The sequence below is a fragment of the Budorcas taxicolor genome, chromosome 24 (assembly GCF_023091745.1).
Source record: "Budorcas taxicolor isolate Tak-1 chromosome 24, Takin1.1, whole genome shotgun sequence".
In the NCBI taxonomy this organism is placed as follows: Eukaryota; Metazoa; Chordata; class Mammalia; order Artiodactyla; family Bovidae; genus Budorcas; species Budorcas taxicolor.
Genome location: NC_068933.1, coordinates 3930789 through 3956072, shown reverse-complemented (window position 1 = coordinate 3956072; position 25284 = coordinate 3930789). Strand labels below are relative to the sequence as shown.

Below are 25284 nucleotides of genomic sequence, written 5' to 3'. Positions count from 1 at the left end.
AGTTCCTCTTATGTATAAAGCACAGATACAAGGGTTCTCTTTTATTAGTGCATGTCTATACTTTATACATAAACAGTAAGATTGCCTTTAGGCTAAATCTTGTTCACGGTTAGTGAGAATGTAAACTGGTTCAACCATTATGGAAAATGGTATGGAACTTTCCTCAAAAAAAAAAAAAAAAAAAAAAAAAAGGAAGTACCATGTGTTAAGTGTGAAACTGTTTGTTGCTCGGTAGCGTCAGACTCTTTGAGACCCCATGGACTGTACCCCGCCAGGCTCCTCTACCCATGGAATTTCCCCCACAAGAATACAGTAGTGTAGCCATTCCCTTCTCCAGGAGATCTTCCTCACCCAGGGATTGAACCACTGTCTCCTGCATTGCAGGTGGATTCATTACCATCTAAGCCACCAAGGAAGCCCCATCTGATCCACTAACCTCACTGTACAGTGTGTATCCAAAGGAAATGAATACAGGATATCAAAGACATGTCTGCATCCCCATGTTCATCACAGCATTTTCCACAATGGCCAAGATCCCACATGTCCCTCAACAGACGGAGGGATAACAGTGTGATATATGTACACACAGTGGAATGTTACTCAGCCATAACAAAGATGGAAATCCTGTCACTTGTGAACATGTGGATGGACTTGGAGGGCATTATGGTAAGAGAGCTAAGTCAGTAGAGAAAGACTAATATCATATGATGTCACTTACATGTGGAACGGTGAACATCTGAACTTACAGAAACTGAGGGTCGGGTGGTGGGGAAGAGGAAAGTGGGGAATTGCTGGTGAAGAGCATGGACTCCCAGTTATGAGATGAACAAACAGATTCTGGGAACTCTGATGTACAGGCTGGTGGCTAGTTAATTACACTCTATTATATACTTGAAAGTTGTCAAGAGAGTAGACCTTCCATGTTGTCACCACAAACAAGAAATGGTAGGATGTGATGTGATGGGATTTTAGCTGAAGCTATTGATGGTAACCAAACTCTGGGAGACAGTAAAGGAGAGAGAAGCATGGCTTGCTGCTATCCCTGGGGTCGCAGAGGGTCAGACACAACTGAGGGACTGAACAATTGACAATAATCAATCCATGGTATGTATGTATTAAACCAACATACTGTGCATATTAAACTAACACATGATTGTAGGTCAATTATATCTCAAGCTGGGAGAAAGTCTTAAAACACATATAACACACAGTACACAAACAGTTATGTGTATAACTGTGGTACTAACATTTCATAGGGGGTGATTACGGGAAAATGCCTAAAAGGCTCCTTAAGGGGCTATACATGAATAATAAATTCTTAAAATATAAATTTATTTATTTTAATTGGATGCTAATTACTTTACAGTATTGTATTGGTTTTGCCATACATCAATAATAAAAAATGAGAGGTACTGACTTTGGTCATCTTAGCTGTACCAGATATCAAATGGGAACCTTTTCTGCCGATGTCTCTGGTCTACTTGAACCGTCTGTCATCTGTTATTTGTTCTCTAGAAAGACTGTAATGAGAGAGAGACTGATTTTGTCATCCACTGTGAACCTACTGTTCAGTAGTTAAATTGAATTCTGTCATTTCTATAAAAGAGGGACGAGCCATTTAAAACTGAAATTCTTTTTAAAGTTTGTTCCTGAGATGTTAGGTGTAATTTTTAGATGCTTGGATTACATTCTATGATCTCATCCCTTCTAACAGTTTCAGAAATAATCCTTTATGTGGAAGTATTTAAAAATTATTTTTGTAACGATGATGAGCCACGGGTTTAAGTGGCCTTGGTGCTGAAGAATTAGCTCAGGGAGAAATATCCCAAATTGCGACATGATTCCCTTTCATTTTTAAATTGAACTAAAAAGCATGGGGTCACAAAGAGTTGGACATGATTGAGCACACACACGCACAAAGTCTATAAATATTTAATACATTTCAATTGAAAGCATATATTTGATGATTGTCTTTCAAATGAAAATACTACAATACTCAGTAAAGAAAACTTGGTCACAAAACGGTATAAGAAAAGTAGTTTTCCTCCGAAAGTTTTATTAGGCATTCTGTAACTTTGTTTTTCTTTTTACTTTACCCCTTTTCTGGGTGGGAGGGTGGAGAAGACAGTAACAAGCCTTGGACCAGAGAAAAGATTTATTGAGCAGCTACTCTATACTGCTCCATATCATTCTAGAACCTACTTTCCACAATGAATTTGAAATCTTGTTCTATTTTACAAGTTACAAAAACAAACTAAAAAGGAAACAAATAGAGGCAACAGGGCATTGAATTAGGAACAAAAGAATAAAGAAATAAATGGTAGCACAGTTGGCTAGAACCCTTTTGAGAAGACTGCTCATGTCTGAAGACCAGCTTTCGTCCCAGTGACTGTGGACTGAGTCTCCTCTGAGCTGACCCTGGAAAGAGGGGCCTCAGGCTGCCAGGTGAGCTCTGTGGGGCTGAACTCAGTCCACTGTGGACGAGGAGAATCTCTTACTTCCCCTTGGATTAAAACCCCCATCTCACCTAAAGGGAGAGTCTTCGCTGGTAACACAGCTCATTTCCTTGAGGAAAAGAGCAAGTCATCATTTCATCATCTGTTGCTTAATTCACCATTTGAATTAAGGTGAATTCTGGCCTTTACCTGCCAGGCCCCAGTGAAACTATTTAATATCCTTTAAAATATACAGAGGTAATGGGTTTTTTTTTTCCACTGTACTCATTTAAATTGAATTATCTTCTGTCATAATTCCATTTTTATGAAACACTCCTTGGAATTTTAACCTAGTCCTCATTTTAATATCAGTTAAATTATCTCAGATTTTCCTCATATGTTCCTTATATATCATATTTCAGATTCTTGGCCTATTCTTTCTTATTCTATAGGAAAGCTTCTTTATGGGAAACAAATAGAGGCAACAGGGCATTGAATTAGGAGCAAAAGAATAAAGAATCTAAGATACAAATTTGAATTTCATCCCTATTTAGTTTATATAACCAAGGTCAAGTTACCAGCCCTCTGGGCCTCAATTTTCTCATTTGTGAAATGGAAAGAGCATTAGTGTCTGTCTAATCTGTTATGAAAAAAAAGATACAATGAGTTGACCTTTTAAAGTGTGTAGGAACAGTGCCTGGAACAGAATAAAGACTATGTTAAAACTTCAGATGACTACAGCTAATGGATAGATTACTGACAAATAATTTTTAAAAATGTGTATCTTTATCTTGAGTTATTTCTGAACCTAAAGTAATATTTCTTTCCTAATTGTTAATCTTATTCCTTCCTGTTTTTTGAGTAACTCAGGTATACTAAAAACATTTTTTCTGATCCAAACCATACAAGTCCACAAAGGAAGTCTTATTTTGCCCATTGAACAAATGATGAAGCAGAAACTCTGAGTCAGACACAAAAATCCACTTTTTCTTCTCTTTTTTAGTCTTGTAAGAAGCATATAGTAATCCATCATCCAGTGTCAGCTAGGTACTCTTCAAATCCCAGGAGAGATACAGGCTGATTAAACACACACACACACACACACAGTCACTCACTCACTCCTGTTCTCAGAAATCCAATTCTAATTTGAAGGCATCTATGCACTTAAGCAATATTAAAAATAAAAAGAGAGCATAAGCTTGGCAGTCAGTTCTGCAAGTAAGTGTATGATTAAGGACCAGGAGATTAGCAAAGGAAGTAAGTGCAGTAAAGAAAAAAAAAAAAAAAAGAGCTTATGACAGCAGGATCTTGGAGAATTTAATAAAGTATAATTATTTAATTTTAAATATGCTGTCTTAATAGAAGAGTGTTATGGTAACTTAGTATTAAGGTAGAGACATGATGTTAATATCATTAGAGGATAAATGAGCAAAGGCTGGTTTGCAGCATCTATTGGATTAGGTATGTTTTGGAAATGCCTTTAAATGAAAGTGAATTCAGGAGATGAGGCTGCTTCATCAGGCAGTCGGTGACTCTGTGGACTATAGCCCATCAGGCTCCTCTGTCCCTCTCCAAACAAAAATGCAGGAGTGGGTTGCTGTTCCCTTCTTCAGGGGATCTTCCTGAAACAGGGATCAAACATGCGTCTCCTGCATTGTAGGCAGATTCTGTACCACTGAGCAACCAGCAAAGTCTACATGACACAGTATTGCGTTAAATATTCTCCAGGAGTGAAGGAGCCCCAGGAAGAGGAATTTCCTTCATTTCACAGATGATGAAACTCAAACTGGGGCTTCTGTCACTGTTGAGGATGAATCATGTCTTGTTTGTGTGGAGCTGGACGTGGCCCACTTCTCACTTTCTAGCATAGTATTGCTACCTTTACCGGTATTTCATGTTTGCTGCTAAATATTTCATTATATTCTGTGTGTTCTTTTGAAATCATACACGTGTGCATGTGTATATAAGTGAACATGCATGTGTGTGCACGTGTGTGTATTAAAGAAAGAGAAGGGTTGTGTTGACTATATTGCTTATTTAAAAAGAAAGTTGAATGTTTTATATTTTTAGGTTTATTGTGATCATTGAAAAAACTATTTATGAATCCTTATAGCATTGGAATCAAGGTACTCTTACTTGATTTATATCAATAGATTTCTTAGTCTCACCTTGGCTAACAAAGCTGTTAATGCAATCTAATTGCTTTTTGATGTTTCGTACACTTACCTTTAGAATCATTTTAATGATGATTGTACAGATACCTGACTTCTTATATATATGAGAGTACACAAAAGAAAAAAGTCAGCATGGAAAGGAATTCCTGAAGTGTCACATCGAGTATCTATGCCCTGTTAGTCTGTTCTTTCTGCTCAACTTGCTCCTTAAGTGGCCATGTGGAAAATGGTTTAGGTTGGCAGGGAGTTGTCTGGTCTCCACGGTGTCTGCTTAACTCACCTGGTGGTGCAGAGGCAGTCACAGATACCGTGTAACCAGTGGGTTGGCTCCAGCCAAACGGTGTGTGGACAGTTGAAGGTGAGCTTCATATATTTGTCACAGGTTCTCATTGCCTATTTTTTTTTCAGTTTAAAAGATGTTAAATCATTCTTAGCTCATAGATCCTACAAAATTAAGCAGCAGTGAGATGTGCCCTATGACTGCTCTTTATGATCCTCTGATGAAAGCAAAATCCACAGTGATATGCATTTGATACTTTGATTACATGGTAATCCTCTAGAAAACTTCACCCCTAAAAGTGCACTGAAGGTCTTCATTTTACATGCATGGGAATTTAAGACTATCAGATTCTATTTTATATAAAATTGTAGGTTTATGCATCAAAAATATAAAATCATACATAATTTATAGTCATATATATCAAATTATATATACATAAATATATATTTATCTTATGCATTCTATTTCTATAATATAATTTATTCTATGATATTTATATGCAGTATATAAATACAGTATAAATAAAATAGAATATATTCTATATGTCATGTTTGTGTACAACATATATGGTACATATACATATGTACACATATATGCAACTAAGACAGCAGATAACATGTGTTTCTTGTGACTGTGATCCCAGGAGAAGAAGCCGATTTTTATTATGTGTCTTATTCTTGAGTTCCACCAATCATACCACTAGTAATTGGTTATTCTTAAATATAATCTCTAATTTTTATGAATATCACAATTATATTTACTATCATTTTGTATCAAACTATGATAGATACTCCAGGCAAGAGTACTGGAATGGATTGCCATTTCCTTCTCCAAGGGATCTTCCCGACCCAGGGATCGAACCTGGGTCTCCTGCATTGCAGGCAGACGCTTTAACCTCTGAGCCACCAGGGAAGCCCCGCATGATAGATACTTAAGCTACATCATCATCCAAGAATTTTGGTATTTCACCTCCTCTCTTCTCACACTCCTCCTCCTTTTTCCTCTGTTATTTTTTAATCTTAGTAGTTGTTTATTTGTCAAATCATGTCTGACTGTTTGCAACCCCATGGACTGCAGCATGCTAGTCTGCCTTGTCCTGTCTCCTGGAGTTTGCTCAAGTACATGTCCCCTGAATCAGTGATGCCATCCAACCATCTCATCATCCATCACCCCCTTCTCCTGCCCTCAATCTTTCCCAGCATCAGGGTCTTTTCCAATGAGCCAGCTCTTCACATCAGTTGGCCACAATATTAGAGCTTTAACACTGGTCCTTCCAACGATGAAGTAAGGAACTTCAGCTGAAAATTGATGCTGAAAATCAATGAATATTCAAGGTTGATTTCCTTTAGGACTGACTGGTTTGATCCCCTGGCAATCCAAAGGATTCTTAAGAGTCTTCTCCAGGACCACAGTTTGAAAGCATCAGTTCTTTGGCCCTCAGCCGCCTTCTTTTTTTTAATATAAATTTATTTATTTTAATTGGAGGTTAATTACTTTACAATATTGTATTGGTTTTGCCATACATCAACATGAATCCACCACAGGTATACACGTGTATACCTCAGCCTTCTTTATAGTCCTTCTTTATAGCTCTTTTTTAATCTACAGCCTGAAAGACTGGTCCTGATTATCTCTTGACCTCACATTGATTCTGATCTTCTGAAAAGGTTTTGAAATCTTACAATGAGGAAAGCATCAAAGTTATACTTAGTACATCTTACATTCTTTTGAATGTACTATTGTTAATCTAAGGGACTGAAGTTATGCCTACCACATGGGTTTATAGGTTTTCTTTTCTAGTCACATGTTTCTAATGCATCTAGAAATGACAGTGTAAGGTGGCCTGTGAAGAGTCATGGCGTTCCAGGGGTGGGGGAGAATGGGGTTTGCCAAAATAAAGACACCTACTGCTCTAGGTCTTAGAATTAATATTTGATGTTTAAAATAATTTGATTATTTGAGGAAATGCAGTGGACCTGGTTCTACTACTGTGTGTGGTTTAAAACCGCTCAGGTAACATCGGGAGACATTTTGAGGAGAAAAGAGGCCAGATTAGATTCTTGTGGTTATTATTAGCTTCAGGGACCTCTAATATTATGATAGGATTTTTCAGTTGAAAATATCTAACTACTTAAACACCGTACTACTTATCACCACATACAATTTAAGAATTTTATCAGTTGCATTCCAGTGTTTTTACCCTTTGAAGTCTTTCAGTTACTCTTTTTACAATTCACATTTTGAAATAAAAATGTCATGTGGTTATTCAGACTTAAAGGTCTAAATTAATTACAGTTTCAACATCTGGATTTTATGTAAGAAGCAGAGGTAACTCAATGCATCGGAACTGGCCTCAGTCCTGCAGTTACTCAAGGCAAGACCAGAGCACCTGCATGGCCCCAGGCACCATACGGAGCCTTACAGTGTATGAAAAGCAGTTAATCAGGAGTCATTCTAAGGAAGACTTGGAAGTTTGTACTGGAGCCAACCTGAGGATGGTAGTCCAGGAGACAGTCTTTCAGGAAGCCCTAAGGCCTGCCCGCCCACTAGAGGTCAAAGTGTAGTTACCTACATTAGTGAGACACGGGGTTATACATCAGAAGACATACTGACTGCTGACACAATCCAGATCTGAACTGTCGTACACGACACAAAGTGGGTTACTCTGACCTTCTACAAGATTAGGAAGGGAGGTTGTCTCCTAAGGAGGACTGATTAATGAAGGTACACAGCACACACTAAAGTGGAGGGCAGAGAAAAATACTCCAAGTTTTTCTTTTCTTGCCATAACATATGAAGTTTATTTCATTGGTGAGAAAGAGAGAACACACAGGCAAGAGCCCTCCAGTTTAGTTTGTAAGTTAGCTTGCAAACTAGACACTCAGAGCATATGACCAAAACAAATACAATGGGAATATCCAATGCGGTGATAGTCAAGAATAAATTTAAAGGACTTTAAAATATGCCTACTTAAGATGTTCAAAGAGAAAAAGGAATGACACTCATAAAAAAGAAAAAAGCAATAAAAACGGGTGGTTTAAACATAAGACTTGTCTGGGATGCTTCTTTCTGTTTTAGTTTACTTATTTTAATTGGAGGCTAATTACTTTAAATATTGTAGTGGTTTTGCCATACATTGACATGAATCAGCTATGGGTGTACATGTGTTCCCCATCCTGAACCCCCCTCACACCTTCCTCCCCATCCCACCCCTCTGGGTCATCCCAGTGCACCAGCCCTGAGCACCCTGTCTCATGCACTTAACCTGCACTGGTGATCTGTTTCACATATGATAATATACATGTTTCAATGCTATTCTTTCAAATCATCCCACCCTCACTTTCTCCCAGAGTCCAAAAGACTGTTCTATGCATCTGTGTCTCTTTTGCTGTCTCAAATATAGGGTAATCATTACCATCTTTCTAAATTCCATATATATGCATTAGTATACTGTATTGGTGTTTTTCTTTCTGGATTACTTCACTCTGTATAATAGGTACCAGTTTCATTCACCTCATTAGAACTGATTCAAACTTTTTTTTAATGGCTGAGTAATATTCCATTGTGTATATGTACCACAGCTTTCTTATCCATTCGTCTGCTGATGGACATCTAGGTTGCTTCCATGCCCTGGCTATTATAAACAGTGCTACAATGAATATTGGGGTACACTGTCTCTTTCAATTCTGGTTTTTTTTTTTTTTTTTGGTGTGTATGCCCAGCAGTTTGATTGCTGGGTCATAAGGCAGTTCTATTTCCAGTTTTTAAAGGAATCTCCACACGGTTCTCCATAATAGCTGTACTAGTTTGCATTCCCACCAACAGTGTAAGAGGGTTCCCTTTTCTCCATACCGTCTCCAGCATTTATTGCTTGTAGACTTTTGGATAGCAGCCATTCTGACTGGTGTGAAATGGCACCTCATTGTGGTTTTGGCTTGCATTTCTCTGATAATGAGTGATGTTGAGCATCTCTTCATGTTTGTTAGCCATCTGTATGTTTGCTCTGGAGAACTGTCTAATTCTTTGGCCCCTTTTTTGATTGGGTTGTTTATTTTTCTGGAATTGAGCTGCAGTAGTTGCTTGTATATTTTTGAGATTAATTCTTTGTCAGTTGCTACATTTGCTATTATTTTCTCCCGTTCTGAAGGCTGTCTTTTCACCTTGCTTATAGTTTCTTTCATTGTGCAAAAGCTTTTAAGTTTAATTAGGTCTGATTTGTTTATTTTTGCTTTTATTTCCAATATTCTGGGAGGTGGGTCATAGAGGATCCTGCTGTGATTTATATTGGAGAGTGTTTTGCTTATGTTTTCCTCTAGGAGTTTTACTGTTTCTGGTCTTACGGTTAGATCTTTAATCCATTTTGAGTTTATTTTTGTGTATGGTGTTAGACAATGTTCTAGTCTCATTCTTTTACAAGTGGTTGACCGGTTTTCCTAGCACCACTTGTTAAAGAGATTGTCTTTTCTCCATTGTGTATTCTTGCCTCCTTTGTCAAAGATAAGGTGTCCGTAGGTGCATGGATTTATCTCTGTGCTTTCTATTTTGTTCCATTGATCTATGTTTCTGTCTTTGTGCCAGTACCATACTGTCTTGATGACTGTGGCTTTGTAGTAGAGCCTGAAGTCAGGCAGGTTGATTCCTCCAGTTCCATTCTTCTTTCTCAAGATTGCTTTGGCTATTTGAGGTTTCTTGTATTTCCATACAAATTGTGAAATTATTTGTTCTAGTTCTGTGAAAAATACTTTTGATAGCTTGATAGGCATTGCATTGAATCTATAGATTGCTTTGGATAGTATACTCATTTTCACTATATTTATTCTTCCAATCCATGAACATGGTATATTTCTCCATCTATTAGTGTCCTCTTTGATTTCTTTCATCAGTGTCTTATAGCTTTCTATATATAAAAAAACTCTGCATTCTTTTGTTTCTTTAGGTGGATATATTCCTAAGTATTTTATTCTTTTTGTTGCAATGGTGAATGGAATTGTTTCCTTAATTTCTGTTTCTTTTTTTCATTGTTAGTGTATAGGAATGCAAGGGATTTCTGTGTGTTAATTTTATATCCTGCAACTTTACTATATTCATTGATTAGCTCTAGTAATTTTCTGGTGGAGTCTTTAGGGTTTTCTATGTAGAGGATCACGTCATCTGCAAACAGTGAGTTTTACTTCTTCTTTTCCAATCTGGATTCCTTTTATTTCTTTTTCAGCTCTGATTGCTTTGGCCAAAACTTCCAAAACTATGTTGAATAATAGTGGCGAAAGTGGGCATCCTTGTCTTGTTCCTTTAGGGGAAATGCTTTAGGGGAAATGCTTTCAATTTTAGGGGAAATGCTTTCAAGTTTTCACCATTGAGGATAATGTTTGCTGTGGGTTTGTCATATATAGCTTTTATTATGTTGAGGTATGTTCCTTCTATTCCTGCTTTCTGGAGGGATTTTATCATAAATGGATGTTGAATTTTGTCAAAGGCTTTCTCTGCACATATTGAGATAATTATATGGTTTTTATTTTTCAATTTGTCAATGTGGTGTATTCTATTGGTTGATTTGCAGACATTGAAGAATCCTTACATCCCTGGGATAAAGCCCACTTGGTCATGATGCATGATGTTTTTAATATGTTGTTGGATTCTGTTTGCTAGAATTTTGTTAAGAATTTTCACATCTATGTTCATCAGTGATATTGGCCTGTAGTTTTCTTTTTCTGTGGCATGTTTGTCTGATTTTGGTATTATGGTGATGGTGGCCTCATAGAATGAGTTTGGAAGTTTACCTTCCTCTGCAATTTTCTGGAAGAGTTTGAGTAGGATAGGTGTTAGCTCTTCTCTAAATTTTTTGGTAGAATTCAGCTGTGAAGCCATCTGGCCCTGGGCTTTTGTTTGCTGGAAGATTTCTGATTACAGTTTCAATTTTAATGCTTGTGATGGGTCTGTTAAGATTTTCTATTTCTTTCTGGTTCAGTTTTGGAAAGTTATACTCTCCTAAGAATTTGTCCATTTATTCCAGGAAATAAAGGCTGTGAAAAGAGACAAAGAAGGACACTACATAATGATCAAAGTATCAATCCCTGAAGGAGATATAACAGTTATAAATATATGGACCCAACATAGGAGCACCACAATATGTAAGGCAAATGCTAACAAGTATGAAAGGGGAAATTAATAACACAATAATTGTGGGAGACTTTAATACTCCACTCACACCTATGGATAGATCAACTAAACAGAAAATTAACAAGGAAACACAAACTTTAAATGACACAATGGACCAGTTAGTCCTAATTGATATCTATAGAACATTTTACCCCAAAACAATGAACTTCACCTTTTTGTCAAGTGCACAGAGAACCTTTTCTAGGATAGATAACATCCTGGGCCATAAATCTAGCCTTGGTAAATTCAAAAAAATGAAATCATTCCAAGCATCTTTTCTGACCACAATGCAGTAAGATTAGATGTCAATTAGGGAGAAAAACTATTAAAAATTCCAACATATGGAGGCTGAACAACATGATTCTGAATAACCAACAAATCACAGAATAAATCAAAAAAGAAATCAAAATATGCATAGAAAAAAATGAAAATGAAAACACAACAATCCTAAACCTATGGGACACTGTAAAAGCAGTGCTAAGGGGAAGGTTCATGGCAGTACAGGCTTACCTCAAGAAACAAGATAAAAGACAAATGAGTAACCTAACTCTACACCTAAAGCAACTAGAAAAGGAAGAAATGAAGAACCCCAAGGTTGGTAGAAGGAAAGAAATCTTAAAAAATTAGGGCAGAAATAAATGCAAAAGAAACAAAAGAGACCATAGCAAAACTCAACAAAGCTAAAAGCTGGTTCTTTGAGAAGATAAATAAAATTGACAAACCACTAACCAGACTCATCAAGAAACAAAGGGAGAAGAATCAAATCAACAAAATTAGGAATGAAAATGGAGAAACCACAATGGACAACACAGTAATACAAAGGATCATAAGAGACTACTATCAGCAACTATATGCCAATGAAATGGACAACTTGGAAGAAATGGGATGTTTCTTAAAACTTCCTGATTCTTTCACACATGGCAAAATCTGTTATGGCAGATTTTCTAAGAATAGTATTAAAACCCTAGTCTTGATAGCCACCAGGAAACCAACAGAAACAACACTCAAATTAATTACAAGAAATATGTATTACTATATGATAAGTTTCCTTGGGCTGCCATAACAAATTACCACAAACTTGTTGATTTAAAACAACAGAAATTTATTCTTTCACAGTTCTGGAGGCTAGACATCCAAAATCAAGATGTTGTCATAGCCATGCTCCATCTGAGGGCTCTAGGGAAGAATTTGTACTCCTTCTTAACTGTTAGTGGCTCCCAGCAATTGCTGGTGGTCCTCACCTCCTAGCTACATCACTTCAATCTTGCCTCCATCTTCACATGGCCTTCTTCTTTGTCTCCCTCTGTGTCTTCTCCTTTTCTGTCTTTTTATAAGAGGTGCATGCTAATCTGGGATGATTTCATCTTAAGATCCTACCTTAAGATGCAAATATTCTTATTCCAAATATCTGCAAAGATCCTATTCCAAATAAGTTCACATTCTGAGGTTCTATGTGCACAAAACTTTTGGGGAGCATTGTTCAACTCACTATACTATACCACTGATAAAAACATTTTTATATTGATTGGCCTCTGGAAAGAGATGACAAATATTTTATTCTTTTAAAACTCAGAAGTTATTCCTACAAATTGGTCCACCTGAGGAGTATGTGAAGGTGAAATGGCACATGTTTCTATCTTGTAAAAGTTTCAATCTTGTCATATAAATTCATGCACAAAGGCAAGGACTATTTGAATGATCCTGGCACAGGTAAAATGTGAAAGTCTTGGCTTCTTTACTCACTATGATGTTATTGGCTTCAGTTTCCCAACACTGAGATAAAAATTAAAATATTTGAAGGATATTTTAAAACTTATGAAGCATTTCTGCATACAACATGCTACTCAGTATAAGTAAATGTACCTAATATAAATCCATCTTTATAAGACTTTGACTCTCTAGTTTTTAAATAAACTAATAGTGTTGATAGAAAAAACCTTCCTGATTCTTGTCCTTAAAGCCTGGGGCTCAGGGATATGGCTGGGATGGAAGCTGTCCATTCATTCCCTCTATCTAAGGCTGGTAGTATGGGACTTACTTACAAACCATGCCGGATAAGCACACTGATATTATGGGAAACCAATTAAAAGGTGTGCTGGCCCTGAGACCTGGATTCTGTTTCATGAGAAGCTCATGTTAACATTAAAGGATTTAAAGCCAATTTGCCATTCTTGGTGGACTCATATGTGGAATGTTTGCATCACTTATCTTCTCCCTAAACACTCTTGGAATCCACCTTTTTCTCTATAATTATTTCTGCTGAGAACCTATTTTACTAAATTATTGAAATCCCCCTCCCATTTGCTTTACTTTAAATGAAAACATATTGCAGCTCTTTTTATGCTTTCCCATAAGGAACTGTATGGGTAAGATACACTGAATCAACTACTTTTGTGATCAGAAGACTGTTCCTGTGTCTTTTGCGTAAGATTGAGAAGTATCCCTGAAGGTGAAAATTCTGACTAAATGCTTAATTTTCCCTTTTTGAGTAGACAGGGCTCTCAGGAAGGTGGTGTGGGAAGTCAGGATGATGCCAGGCATGTTCCGTGGTCATGAGGGCAACAACCTTTCCCTGCAACATGCAGTGATCAAACATTCATGACTCCGAGTTTCTGACAGTCAAAGCCCTGAGTTATAATTTTAGGAAAAGCAGATGCCGGTTTCTCATGTTGCATGTCATTTCGGTTGTCCTATTGGGAGAGTGTATATTTTAATGGTTATGAAATGAGCAGCTTAGTGAATATTAGAAGGGATTTTCCATCCCCCCAAAGAGAGGGATCTGCTGAAATGTTCCATTGGCTTAATACTAGCTGGACATTCATGCAGATCAAACCACGCTCTAGAAGGTTGTTGTGAAGTGGGAACACCAGAGGCTTCAGGATAATCAGCTTGGAAGGTTTCATTATAGTCACACTGCCTGGAATGTTTCTCTTGTGTTTACATTTACATTTTTTAAAATTTATAATAAATATAGTTATTAGGCAATGTTGTGTTAGTTTCAGGTGTACAGCAAAGTCATTGTTATACATAAAGATTATATATAAATGTGTATATCCTTTTTTACATTCTCTTCCATTGTCAGTTCAGTTCAGTTCAGTTGCTCAGTTGTGTCCGACTCTGCGACCCCATGAATTGCAGCACGCCAGGCCTCCCTGTCCATCATCAACTCCCAGAGTTCACGTCCATTGAGTCAGTCATGCCATCCAGCCATCTCATCCTCTCTTGTCCCCTTCTTCTCCTGCCCCCAATCCCTCCCAGCATCAGAGTCTTTTCCAATGAGTCAACTTTTCGTATGAGATGGCCAAATTACTGGAGTTTCAGCTTCAGCATCATTCCTTCCAAAGAAATCCCAGGGTTGATCTCCTTCAACATGGACTGGTTAGATCTCCATACAATCCAAGGGACTCTCAAGAGTCTTCTCCAACACCACAGTTCAAAAGCATCAATTCTTCTGTGCTCAGCTTTCTTCACAGTCCAACTCTCACATCCATACATGACTACTGGAACCATTGCCTTGACTAGACGGACCTTTGTTGGCAAAGTAATGTCTCTGCTTTTAAATATGCTATCTAGGTTGGTCATAACTTTCCTTCCAAGCAGTAAGCGTCTTTTAATTTCTTGGCTGCAATCACCATCTGCAGTGATTTTGGAGCCCCCCAAAAAATAAAGTCTGACACTGTTTCCCCATCTATTTGCCATGAAGTGATGGGACCAGATGCCATGATCTTAGTTTTCTGAATGTTGAGCTTTAAGCCAACATTTTCACTCTCCACTTTCACTTTCATCAAGAGGCTTTTTAGTTCCTCTTCACTTTCTGCCATAGGGTGGTGTCATCTGCATATCTGAGGTTATTGATATTTCTCCCAGCAATCTTGATTCCAGCTTGTGCTTCTTCCAGCCCAGCGCTTCTCATGATGTACTCTGCATAGAAGTTAAATAAGCAGGGTGACAATATACAGCCTTGATGGACTCCTTTTCCTATTTGGAACCAGTCTGTTGTTCCATGTCCAGTTCTAACTGTTGCTTCCTGACCTGCATACAGATTTCTGAAGAGGCAGGTCAGGTGGTCTGGTATTCCCATCTCTCTCAGAATTTTCCACAGTTTATTGTGATCCACACAGTCAAAGGCTTTGGCATAGTCAATAAGGCAGAAATAGATGTTTTTCTGGAACTCTCTTGCTTTTTCCATGTTCCAGCGGATGTTGGAAATTTGATCTCTGATTCCTCTGCCTTTTCTAAAACCAGCTTGAACATCTGGAAGTTCACAGTTCACTTATTGCTGAAGCCTGGCTTGGAGAATTTTGAGCATTACTTTATTAGCATGGGAGATGAGTGCAATTGTGTGGTAGTTTGAGCATTCTTTGGCATTGCCTTTCTTTGGGATTGGAAGGAAAACTGACCTTTTCCAGTCCTGTGGCCATGGCTGAGTTTTCCAAATTTGCTGGCATATTGAGTGCAGCACTTTCACAGCATCATCTTTCAGGATTTGAAAGAGCTCAACTGGAATTCCATCACCTCCGCTAGCTTTGTTCATAGTGATGCTTTCTAAGGCCCACTTGACTTCACATTCCAGGATGTCTGGCTCTAGGTGAGTGATCACATCATCATGATTATCTTGGTCATGCAGATCTTTTTTGTACAGTTCTTCTGTGTATTCTTCCCACCTCTTCTTAATATTTTCTGCTTCTCTTAGGTACATACCATTTCTGTCCTTTATCGAGTCCATCTTTGCATGAAATGTTCCCTTGGTATCTCTAATTTTCTTGAAGAGATCTCTAGTCTTTCCCATTCTGTTGTTTTCCTGTATTTCTTTGCATTGATTGCTGAGGAAGGCTTTCTTATCTCTTCTTGGTATCTTTGGAACTCTGCATTCACATGCTTATATCTTTCCTTTTCTCCTTTGCTTTTCACCTCTCTTCTTTTCACAGCTATTTGTAAGGCCTACCCAGACAGCCATTTTGCTTTTTTGCATTTTTCTTCCATTGCAGGTTATTACAAGATTTGAGTATGGTTCCTTGTGCTATACGGTGGGTCCTTTTATACTTATCTTACTTTATATATAGCAGTGCATTGTTTATGTATTTTAGATATAGTAGGGTGCATATTTTTAAGTTTAAATTGCAAAATGCACTTTCAGGCAGGTTGGGAGCAGTGTTACCCGTATTGGTGAACAGGTGCACACGTGCTGATGGCTCCGGAAGCACCCCTCAGGCATGTGCTGAGTGACTGCAGGCTGCAGGTGGAGGTAAGGTGCACCCTGCATCAGCTGAGGGCTGGCGAGGGGCCCTGATGTCCCTCACATGAGCGAGGTATGGGAACAGCTCCTGGACGTGCTGTCGTCCCTGACACTGCTGCTGTGGCCACATGAGCTATGATTAAGCCTGCGCCATGAGGAGAGGAATAGTGGCTTTAATGCCCAAGTATTTATGTACTGGCAAATGAGTAAACCAGCTGAACTGTATGAAGAACAGAAACAAGTCTCTGTGAGCCCCACACAAAGCAGGTTCCCGTCAGTGACTTTTTTTTATGTCTTTTGTTGAATTTTGAGAGAAAACAAAGAGGAGGCATTTCAAGTCAGTTGCAGATGCTGACTCAGCATCGGGGTGTAGCACCTCCCCTTTCAGGCTCTGCCACCCTCACGCAGACACTGCATGCTCCCTGACAACACCTACTTCGTCCCCTTTGGTTACTGAGCTCAGGTTCTCCGTATCTGTATTGTGGTTTACTTCTAGACTTGAGAGCACGTCTCTACAAATAAATTCAATATATCTTGTAAGATACCACTTCGTAATAAAGGAAAAATTTGTTAACACTTAAGTTGTTGAAATTAAATTTTTGAAATCACTTTTTTAAATGATTGATCAGTTTTCATATTAAGAATGCCTTTGCTTTCTAGTTGACCAGCTCGTGCACTTTGGTACTCCTATTGATCTTTCAGGTTTCTTAGGAAAGGTCAGATTTTATTTTTAGATTTCATAGTCACTCAGTACAATAGACAGTTGTCAACTGCTGAATCAAAAGCAACCTAATGTGATGTTACTTCACATAAAAGTTAACTGAAGTTGATTATATCTGTTATTTTATGGTTAAGACATGTAGCCCTGAGGTGTAATCTCTTAGTAGGAAAGGGGAATATTTGCTAATATTCCTTCTTAGGAACAGGCAGGGTAAGGATCAGACTTGGAAAGTATTGTTCATTCCTTCTCGAAATAACATTTTTCTTTAGTGAAGTAGCGAAAAATCATCGTTGATTCCGATTGACCACAGGCAAAAAGTACATAATGAAAGAAAAAAAAATAAAGCAAAAGTCTGGGAGAAAGCAGCTTATTCTCTGGAGGACAGTGATTATGGCATCACAGGGCTCTGAAGTCCCACTGTCTCACCTGCACACACAGTGGGAACTGAAGCGCAGCTTCTCCAAGTCTGGGGAAACCAAAGACTTGCTTTGAAAATAAGGGATATGAGAATACCTACCAGAAACTGATGACCTGTCTTTGGGTTTTTGGAAAACAAGTAGGACTCAGGGACACAAGGAAACATTTAAGGAGAAGCAGGTGCCAGACACCATTGCTAAAAAGAAAGAGCATACCTTTGTCATAATGCTCAGGAATTAATTAGCAGTTATTTCACAAGTGGGATTCCCTGGTCGCTCACACAGTAAAGAGTCTGCCTACAGTGCAGGAGACCCTGGTTCGATCCCTGGATCGGGAAGATACACTGGAGAAGGAAATGGCAATCCTCTCCAGTATTCTTGCCTGGAAAATTCCATGGACAGAGGAGCCTGGCAGGCTATACAGTCCATGGGACTGCAAAGATTTGGACACAACTAAGCGACTTCACTTTACTTTTCCTTTATTTTATAAATGCTGCTAGACTGCCCTGCTGAGTGTAATCAATTTATTCATCTCTCCTTTTCCTTGGCATATGCCCGGGGGTTTTTCCACCTCATAGGTACATCAGTGTTAGCTGAATAAAGGAAGAAGGAAGATGAATATCCACTTGCCCCCTTCCAGGCTGTTGGCTCATCATTGCAGTGACATTGTTGATGTAGTTGTTACCTCATGTGCCCGGATGTATGGGTGCTGTGTGATGGTGGAATTAGGCCTGGAGAGAAGGCATCTGTCTGAGCACCCTGAGCTTTGCATTCTGTCCACACTGCTGCTTCAGTGCTGGAGGTCAGAGTCCAAGTGCCTTTCAGCTGTTACGGTTGTTAGACCTAACCCAGATTGAGGGCACAATCCCCTAGGCTGGCCGCCTTCTGAATGAGCCTCCCAGGCTGTGGTACAGAATTACTCTTGCTGGGCTCGCCAGCGGGTCCAGCCCAGGATGTTCAGGAACCAGGGCTCACGGTAGAACAGGAGGGATGAGGAAAACATGGCCAGTGGGAGGGAGAGTCTGTTTCATGGTCAGACCTCACATTGGGCGGCATCAGATCTAGCCCACAGAGCAGCCGTTCACATGTCAGGTGCTGGCTTCCAGAGGTTCTTATTTGACTTGAGCTAAACGTAAGCCTCTGTGGTCAGAGTGAAGGATGTTTCCAGAGCTAAGGGACCAAAGTTATTACTTGGCATCCCTTAAGTCTACAGCTTCTGTTTGTTTTGTTAGACTTGGTATTACAAAGGTCAACCCTCAGCCTTTCCTGTAACTGAGCATTTCAGTTCCCACCTTTTTCTTAAAGGTAACCTCCAAGAGTTAAAATGTAACCTGAATACAAAATCATATGTAAGGCCAAAACCTATTCTAATTCTAGACAACTTAGAGAAATGAGGATTGGAATGTATGGAAGTTCCTTTAGGGTATTCGAGGCATGTAAAATAAATGACCTTGCAGCTAACCCTTTTATTTAGATATATGCTAGAACTTGGTTGTACTTCACAATCAATTGCTCTTGTAAATTGAGGGTGTGAAGCTGTGAAATTTCAGGAAGAAGCAAGAGTTGCCCGAGATGATTTGATCCCTAAATGTTGAAGCTCCCAGGGTCATTTATTAGAAGAAAATATGAAAGACAACAGAAAGAATGTTGTAAGGGAAGAAGAAGTGGATCCTTGTTATAACCCTGCACTTCATCAATCTTATTATTTTAGACAGATCACTGATTCTGAATCAGACATTTCCTTATCACTGAGATAGAAGGAATGATACATCTTCTGCTTACCACAAAAGGACGCTTCAAGGAAAATGTAGCATACCATGCCATTTGTATCTTCTCATCCTCTGTTCTGTGGCATTCTTAGGCTTCTGCCTGAGCTTAAGAAAACCAGCTTTCTACTACTTCAAAATAAGTTGTGGAAAACCACTGATCCCCACCAGACACCACAAAGGCAATTAGTGAGTAAACAAGCCCTTTGTAGAGTCATTCTGATTAAGATCTTCAAATAGTTATCTAGGGACAGTTGGGTTATCTGCAGAAATGACATGGACATGGCACACATGCAAGCTTACCCTTTGGACCCAAACGGAATTTCATTTATCTTCGGATTTCAGCTAATTTCTCAATGCATGCAGAAGATGAGCGTTGCGTGGGCCTTAGTGATAGTTTCTATCTGAATGAGCAGATTTCAGCCCACATGAGCAGCTGGATTTCTGCACTTTCCAATTCTCACATCCTCTGCATGTAGCATCTTTCCAGGGATCTCCTAGGGTGCCGTCTGGTTAAGAATCAGTAACAATCGAATCAAGAGGAGAAAGGTTCATGACTGAATTAGAGGCACCAACATGTGGATAAGCTAAGAGAGCATGTTTGTTCATTAAATATTTTACTGGTTTAACAGTGTCACGGAAGAATAAAGGGGTGGAGGAATGCCTGGAAAGTCAGGTTTGGGATAGACATACCACCGTTTCCAGGGATAGTGGTCCTGGAAGGTGACATCAGCTGTCCGTATCTAAATTCACTTAAGAATATGTATGCAACAAACTGTATTCAGACACATATTCAGACATTCAGACACACACATACATACTACAGTTTATTGTGAAGCTTTAATCTTTGCAGACAGGAATTAGCTATGTTTTTGTGGAAAGAAACACCATGAGGATATTCCATCTAACCAGTGATCAAAGAGGCCTGACTTTATAATCTTTATTCTGTAGACTCCTTTCTATTTCTGTGACCTTTGTGTATTTCTGGACTCAGTTCTTCCTTTAAGAACTAAGAGTGGAAATACTAGAATGTGCCTGACCAGGAACCAAATGTGAAGCATGCTGATTGTAGAGTCACATGGGAGTGTGAGTCTCAAGTTCAGTGTGTGATGGTCACTGTTGGTTTATTTGGAGCCCAGATTTGTTCACACCGTTTGGCTTCACATAGTTGTGGGTTTTGATAAACTCTTACTCACGGGGTACATACCCAGTGCCCACCTCCTCCTGAAGCCCCCGGCACCTTCTCTCCATCCGCTCTGATTCTCTTTCCTCCTGGTCCAGACCTCATCACACGCCCCGAGCATCTGCGGTGTTTCCATATGTTACTGTGAACATCCTCATCACTTGTAGAAACTAGCAGATAAGAAAGTGCATTTATTTGATGTTTCTCACTTTTTATATATAGTTTCCCTGGCATAGTACTCCATGCAGCAGTCATGTTCAGTGATTATCTGTTGAATAAATGAAAAGATTCTTTAACACTTTGTATAAGCAATAAACCTGATATTTGCCTGGTGAATTTAGGAATTAATTTTTGCTCTTTATATCTTTGTGTCAATACATAGAAACCTTAGAATAATAAGCAGTCTGTGTCTAACATGATGTAGGATGTAGGATGTTTCTTGTATATGAGTTCTACTGATTTTACACTGTTCTGTTGATCATTTTTTCTTTTCTTACTTGTTTTTATTCATTTATTTATTTAATTGAAGGATAATTGCTTTACAGAAATTTTTTTCTGGTAAACATCAACATGATACATATATCCCCTCCCTTTAGAACCTCCCTCCCATCTCCGGCCCCCATCCCACCCCTCTAGCTTGATACAGAGTCCCTATTTGAGTTTCCTGAGCCATACAGCAAATTCCCATTGGCTATCTATTTTACATGTGGTAATGTAAGTTTCCATGTCACTTTTTCCGTATATCTCACCCTCTCCTCCTCTCTTCCCACGTCCATAAGTCTGTTCTCTATGTCTGTTTCTCCATTGCTGCCCTGTAAATAAGTTCATCAGTGCCATCTTTCTAAATTTCATATATCCACATCAGTATACGACATTTATCATTCTCTTTCTAACTTGCTTCAGAACTGACTCCAGTGCACTCACTTTTGTGGCTGAGTAGTATTCCGTTGAGTAGCTGTGCCACAGCTTCTTTATCCATTCTTCTGCTGATGGGCATCCAGGCTGCTTCCATGTCCTGGCTACTGTAAATCGTGCTGCGATCAACACTGGGGCACATGTGTCCCTTTCAGCTTTGGTTTCCTCAGGGTATATGCCTAGGAGTGGGGTTGCTGAGTCATATGGTGGTTTTATCCCTAGCTTTTTAAGGACTCTCCATACTGTCTTCCGTAGTGGCTGTGTCAGTTTACCTTCCAACCAGCAATGCAGGAGGGTTTCCTTTTCTCCACACCCTCTCCAGCATTTATTGTTTGTAGACCTGATGATGGCCATTCTGACTGGTATGAGGTGGTATCTCATAGCACTTTTGATTTGCCTTTCTCTGATAATGAGTGATGTTGAGCATCTTTGCATGTGTTTGTTAACCATCTGTATTTCTTTGGAGAAATGTCTGTTTAGGTCTTTTCCCCACTTTTTGATCTAGTTGTTTGTTTTTCTCATATTGAGTTGTGTGAGCTACTTATATATTTTGGAAGCTATTATTTGTCAGCTGTTTCCTTTGCTATTATTTTCTCCCATTCTGAGGGTTGTCTTTTCACCTTGTTTGGAGATTCCTTCACTGTGTAAAAGCTTTTAAGTTTAATTAGGCCCCATTTGTTTATTTTTGTTTTTATTTTCATTACTCTAGGAGGTGGATCATAGACGATCTTACTTTGATTTATGTTATTGAGTGTTCTGCCTGTTTTCCTCTTAGAGTTTTATAGTTTCTGTTCTTAAATTTCGGTCTTTAATCCATTTTGAGTCTATCTTTGTGTATAGTGTTAGAAAGTGTTCGAATTCCATTATTTACATGTAGCTGTCTGCTTTCCCAGCACCACTTATTGAAGAGGCTATCTTTGTTCCATTGTATATTCTTGCCTTCTTTGTAAAAAAATAATTTGCCCATAGGTGCATGGGTTTTCTCTGGGCTTTCTATCTTGTTCCATTGGTCCATATTTTTATTTTTTTGTGCCAGTACCATACTGTCTTGATGGCTGTACCTTTATAGTATAGTCTGAAGTCAGGGAGTTTGATTTCTCTAGCTCCATCCTTCCTTCTCAAGACTGCTTTGGCTATTTGGGGTCTCTTGTTTTTCCATATGAATTGTGAATTTTTTTGTTCTAGTTCTATGAAAAATGTCATTGGCAATTTGATAGGGATCACATTGAATCTGTAGATTGCATTTGGTAATATAGTCATTTTCACAATATTGATTCTTCCTACCCAGTAGCATGGAATCTCTCTCTCTCTATTTATATCATCTTTGATTTCTTTAACCAGTCTTATAATTTTCTATATACCCTTCTTTTGTCTCCTTAGGTAGATTTATTCCTAGATATTTTATTCTTTTTGTTGCAGTGGTGAATGGGATTGATTCCTTAATTTCTCTTTCTGATTTTTTCATTGTTATTATATAGGAATGTAAGTGATATCTGTGTATTGACCTTGTACCCTGTGACTTTGCTAAATTCATTGATTAGTTCTAGTAATTTTCTGATAGCTTCTTTTGGGTTCACTAGGTATAGTATCATGCCACCTGCAAACAGTGAGAGTTTTAATTCTTCTTTCCCTATCTGGATTCCTTTTATTTCATTTTCTTCTCTAATTGCTGTAGCTAGGACTTCCAAAATTATGTTGAATAATAGTGGTGAGAGTGGGTACCCTTGTACTGTTTCTGATTTTAGGGGGAATGCTTTCTGTTTTTCACCACTAAGAATAATGTTTGCTGTGGGCTTATCATATATGGCCTTTACTATATTGAGGTAGGTTTCTTCTACACCCATTTTTTGAAGTGTTTTTATCATAAATGGGTGCTGAATTTTGACAAAGGCTTTTTCTGCATCTATTGAGATTATCATATGGTTTTTATCTTTCAATTTGTTAATATGGTGTATCACAGAACCTCATATCACCTGTGAAGTCTGGGTGATGCTAGGCTTTGTGAACAGGTGTCCAAGTTCTCAGTAATTAGTATCCTGGCAGTCTGAGTTCTTGGACTCAATGCTCCCACCGCACTGGTGCGGGTGCAATCTGTGGTCAGGGGATCAAGGCTCCATAAGTCACTTGTTATGGAATTAAAGGGGGTTAAAGCAAACACACCAAGACGAAAAGTAAAACATGACATGAAATAAAAGGTGAACTAAGATAGATGGTAAATACAATATCAAGCAGTTAATTACAGAAATAATTGGCCATATACACTCACTTCCATACACAGAATTATAACCAAAGTATTCTAAAGACAGGAGTGCAGGAGACTGACTTGGTGAATAAATGAAGCCTAAAGTGAAATCAACCAATTAGAAGCAGAGCTGACTGCACTCAGTCTGGAAAACTGAGCCTGAGCAGAGTGCCAACTGGAAAATATAGCAAAAAGCACAAGAATTTTACTTACATGGTGAAAAAAGAAAGAGTGAAGAAAAAGGGGAAAAGAATAAGAAAAATAATAAAGAGGAGAAGAGAGAGAAAAGTAAAAAGGAAGGGCTGGCAGTGAAGGTAAAAAAAACAGAGAGAGAAAAGAAAAAATTAGAAAAGCAGAAATAAATAGACATATGTGAAAAATATTTATATATATTCAAGAATAACTACAGCCAATAAAGAGCTGTAACAAAAGCAAATACATCAAAACCAAAATCAGAAAAATCACAAAAAAAGATGAAAAAATAAACCACCTTAATTAAAAAAAAAACACACACACAACAGTAAAACAAAGAGAACTCCACAGCACCACAAAAGGCTAATATAAAGGTAGAAATATATAGGGGGAATAAACAGTGTGGTTTAAAGATTTAGAAGAGAAAAAAAGAAACAGTTCTCAAGGTCGTGGTTCTTGGTTGTGGAGGCTGCCCTGTGGGTGGGGTTGGATTTGTGCCTTGTGATGCTTTCCTGGCCAGGGAAGCTTGTGTCTGGATTCTGGCTGATGGAGCTGGATCCTGTCTCTCTGGAGGGCAGTGCAGTGTCTAGTGCAGGGTCTCGGGGTGTCTGTGGGTTCAGTGTGTCTTTGGGCTGTCCTTCTGGCTGGGGCAGCGTTAGACACGTCTATGTCTGCAGCATGTCAAAGCGGCCCCCTCAGCGTAGCTTACTGCCACCAGCCCCTGCGTGTCCCCGAACCTTTGCTGGTGCTGCAGTCCCTTCGCCCCACCCTGCACTGCAGGCTGAAGCTTGCTCGGTAGGGGCTTGTGTGGGGCTTTCCTCAGCTCCTTGGGCCTGTCCTCTGCGTCACACAGAACTGTGTGGGCTCGCCCTCTTGTGTGTCCTTGTTTCAGCTCACCGGGCCTGCTCTCTATGTTGTGGGGTTTTTGTATTCTTCTTTCGGTTCCTGGGGCCCAGGCTCTGTGCCCTGGGGTTTGTGGCTACAGAGGTCAGTGTGCCGTGCCTCTCCTGGCCCCCTCGGCCCACCCTCTGTGCCATGAGGTTTTTGTGGCCTTCTCTCAGTCCCCCGAGCCTGCCATCTGGTTGGGGCCACAGTCCGTGAGCTCTTTATGGGCTGAGAAAGTGCAACTTTCTCTGTTTTCTGCCCTGATGTGCCCAGCTTTCCGAGATTCCACAGCTCCCTCTTGAGTCTGCCTGTGAGGGAGCCTCCCAGTGCCTGGGAACACCCTTCCTTCATGACTCCCTCCCCCGCACAGGGCACAAGATCCCCTCCAGTTCTCCTTCTCTTCCCTTTTTCTGTCTCCACCCTCTCTCCTACCTCATTCCAGAGAGCTTAGCCTGCTTCCCTTTGCTGTCACCTAGAGGTTGCTTTGTAGGAGTTGATTCATATCTCAAGGAGTTTTTGGCGTGTTTGTGGGGAGAGTGGTGATCTCTCTGTCTTATTCCTCTGCTATCTTTTTCCCAGTCCCCCTTACTTGCTTTATTATTAGCTTCTAATCATGTAAGAAGTTTGGAGGTTGTCTTTAATCTGTTTTTTGAACAACCTTCTGATGTGACTTTATTCTGGCT

The 25284-nt window shown here is 39.1% G+C and overlaps 1 protein-coding gene and 1 non-coding gene across 2 annotated transcripts in view; one reads left to right on the top strand and one right to left on the bottom strand.

Annotated features, from left to right (window-relative positions):
• Positions 1-25284, top strand: part of CSMD1 (CUB and Sushi multiple domains 1) — a 1658099-nt gene that overhangs the window by 283541 nt on the left and 1349274 nt on the right. The gene's annotated exons all lie outside the window — the stretch shown is intronic.
• On the bottom strand, positions 5730-5801 carry TRNAC-GCA (transfer RNA cysteine (anticodon GCA)). The gene has a single exon. It is a non-coding gene; the product is annotated as a tRNA-Cys (tRNA).